The 3518-nt window shown below is 54.8% G+C and overlaps 1 protein-coding gene across 1 annotated transcript in view; it reads left to right on the top strand.

Annotated features, from left to right (window-relative positions):
- Nucleotides 1-3518, top strand: part of FAM118B (family with sequence similarity 118 member B) — a 27445-nt gene that overhangs the window by 9770 nt on the left and 14157 nt on the right. The window contains exon 2 of the mRNA XM_018564971.1: nucleotides 2312-2368. The gene's annotated coding sequence lies outside the window, so the exon portion shown is untranslated. The remainder of the gene's footprint in view (nucleotides 1-2311; nucleotides 2369-3518) is intronic.

The raw sequence follows: 3518 nt of genomic DNA, 5'->3' as shown, positions 1-3518 counted from the left end.
GGGTGGCGGGCCCGGCGCGAGCCCTCCTGCGTCGGGTGGCGGGCCCGGCGCGAGCCCTCCTCCGTCAGGCAGCCATTATGAGGGTCTCCCACTTTTCCTGCAGGAATTGTATTATTTATCATGGAGCATCAAACTGGGGCAGTGCAAACCCTGCAAGATGCCCCGGAACTACGACAAGGACGTCCTCACCTGACTTCTCCGAAATATAGTATGTAGTGACAGCTGGAAATGGGTGACAATAAAAGGGACAGACCTGCGTCCTGATTGCTGCGTTGTGGTTTTAATGGAGCTGCAGAAGTTGAGCAGTCACATGGTAAAGTGATGTCACACCTGTCGCGTGGTAAAGTGATGTCAGACCTGTCGCGTGGTAAAGTGATGTCAGACCTGTCGCGTGGTAAAGTGATGTCAGACCTGTCGCGTGGTAAAGTGATGTCACACCTGTCGCGTGGTAAAGTGATGTCACACCTGTCAATCTGTAGACTGCAGATAACTTGCCGTGTGTTCATAGTACTCCATCGCGTGCGTCGGATTTCATTCTTCGGCGTGGGTGTGTACGTGGATTGTGTCAGATAAGACTGAACTGTGTTTAATATTGTAATTATGCTTCAAGTGCTCTCGGTGACTGACGGGAGGAGGATTCTGGGCGGAGAAAGTTAGGCCGCTAGAAAGCACCGACATTCCATATTTAACTCCTCGCTGGATAACATTTAGTTTGTATCAAGAAACAATCCTATTTATTATTATTGAAATACATTTATATCTTTCCATCCTTTGTTCCATCTCAGTGCTGCTCGTCTCCTGCAGCCTCTTTGCAGCCATGTCCTGCCATGCACTCCAGTGATGGCGCTATACTGCTCTATACTATACATCTGCAATCTACTTTGAGATCTCGATTGACACAAACAAAGACATGAAAGATCACTGCTTCCCTCAGGGATAACCGTTGGATAGTTTATTTCATGTCGCGCTCACCGCAGCCCCAAGTCCTTCCCTGACCCCCTGATAACATCCGTGCAAAGAATGGATCCACGAGGCTTTGTTCCCCCCGATAATTAGGAGGTTAGCAGCTGCCCACAGACAACAGTCGCGTTTCCCTTGGTGAGTTTTGCACTATGACTGCCTAACGCTGATCTTCGGGTACAAAACAATTCACTTAAATATGTTACTTAGTGGTCACAAAGGATATAAATCCGCTTTGTGAGCCCCAAATGCCTTTGGAAACCCAGATATTACCCTGTAATAGTAGTTGTGACATCATCACTGTGCTGTACATATCCTGAGCAGAGCTGTGGGAGGGTCGTCCTGCACAAGGAGAGAGGAGCAGTGAGCGGTCTTTATTACAGGAGGGGGCGGAGACAAGACCAGTCACCCTGCACAAGGAAAGAGAGCAGCAGTGACCGGTCTTTATTACAGAAGGGGGTGGAGACGAGACCAGTCACCCTGTACAAAGAGAGGGAGAGCAGCAGTGACCGATCTTTATTACAAGAGGGGGCGGAGACAAGACCAGTCATCCCGCACAAAGAGAGAGCAGTAGGGACTGGTCTTTATTACAGGAGGGGCAGAGACAAGACCAGTCCCCCCGCACAAGGAGAGAGAGCAGCAGTGAGCGGTCTTTATTACAGGAGGGGGCGGAGACCAGACCAGGCCCCCTGCACAAGGAGAGAGCAGCAGTGACAGGTCTTTATTACAGGATGGGGCGGAGACGAGACCAGTCACCCTGTACAAAGAGAGAGAGAGCAGTAGGGACTGGTCTTTATTACAGGAGGGGCAGAGACCAGACCAGTTAACCTGCACAAGGAGAGAGAGCAGCAGGGACTGGTCTGTATTACAGAAGGGGCGGAGACAAGACCAGTTAACCTGTACAAGGAGAGAGAGCAGCAGGGACTGGTCTGTATTACAGAAGGGGCGGAGACAAGACCACTCACCCTGCACAAGGAGAGAGAGCAGCAGTGAGCGGTCTTTATTACAGGAGGGGGCGGAGACAAGACCAGTCACCCTGCACAAGGAGAGAGCAGCAGTGAGCGGTCATTATTACAGGAAGCTCCGAGTCTCACACTGGATGACTGATCTGGAAGTTATACACAAAGCTCACCGAGATTCAGGAAGAATACGCATGCAGGGACCGGTGAAAGGGGTTCTACCTACCCGGCTATATAATACAGTAGAATAAATAGGACATAAGTAAGATTTCCCCCAGAGACGCGCCACGTCTGAGCTGTGTGACCTTCATTGTATCTGTAATAACATAAGACAGAAATATGCGGTCTGGAGATAACGCGGAGTTTTATGACCGAGCTTTGTGTTCCAGCAGAGACCACATGCGGTGAGGACGCTCGGCCAGGAAGAGGAAGCCACCGGTCACAGCAAGGTAAACACTCGCCGCAACTGGCTGCTCTGCTGACACAAGAATGCCACTTATGTGCACTTCTTCCTCCCCGGCTCCCGTCTGTGCTGCCATGGCGACGTTCTGGGCCGTTCTGGCCGGTCTCCCCGCTCGCTGGAAATCTCGGCCTGGTCCAGCCCAGAGTCATTATTGTGCAGGTTTAATCCCACGGAGAGATTTTTGGCTGCTCGGGATTTATTACTCTGCGGAGAGCTGGGCTTTGACGCAATAAGACGGCGGCACTTCCTGATATCCCTTCTCTTCTCATTGGGTGGCAGCAGATCCCCCGCCCCCCCTGGATACTAGAAGGGAGGAAGGCAGCCTTACAGCTTGGCAGGAGGTCTGTAGAGTGACTGGAACTTCGGAGAAGGTGCAGCGCTATGGGGGCAGATCAGAGGGCTCAGTAGACGGGGCAGAGACACTATAGGACCCGTCCGAGAGGTACGGGCCCTGTGGGACGGCTCGGAGAGGGCACGGGCCCTGTGGGACGGCTCGGAGAGGGCACGGGCCCTGTGGGACGGCTCTGAGAGGGCACGGGCCCTGTGGGACGGCTCTGAGAGGGCACGGGCCCTGTGGGACGGCTCGGCACGGCCACGGGCCCTGTGGGACGGCTCGGCACGGCCACGGGCCCTGTGGGACGGCTCGGAGAGGGCACGGGCCAGCTTGGTTGGAGGTCTGTAGAGTGACTGGAACTTCGGAGAAGGTGCAGCACTATGGGGCCGATCAGAGGGCTCAGTAGAGAGGGCACAGACACTATGGGACACGTCCGAGAGGGCACGGGCACTGTGGGACCGGTCTGAGAGGGCACAGGCACTGTGGGACCGGTCTGAGAGGGCATGGGCACTGTGGGACCGGTCTGAGAGGGCACGGGCACTGTGGGACCGGTCTGAGAGGGCACGGGCACTGTGGGACCGGTCTGAGAGGGCACGGGCACTGTGGGACCGGTCTGAGAGGGCACGGGCACTGTGGGACCGGTCTGAGAGGGCACGGGCACTGAGACACACCTGAGAGGGCACAGATGCCATGGGACAGATCGGAGAGCGCACAGGCCGATATGGCAGATTGGAGGTGGCACAGGGACCATGTGACACATTAGAGAGGGCACAGGCTCTGACACATTGGTGGGGGCACAGGC

The sequence above is a fragment of the Nanorana parkeri genome, unplaced genomic scaffold, assembly GCF_000935625.1.
Source record: "Nanorana parkeri isolate BGI_ZX_2015 unplaced genomic scaffold, ASM93562v1 scaffold802, whole genome shotgun sequence".
Lineage (NCBI taxonomy): Eukaryota > Metazoa > Chordata > Amphibia > Anura > Dicroglossidae > Nanorana > Nanorana parkeri.
This window is presented reverse-complemented; position numbering and strand designations above follow the sequence as displayed.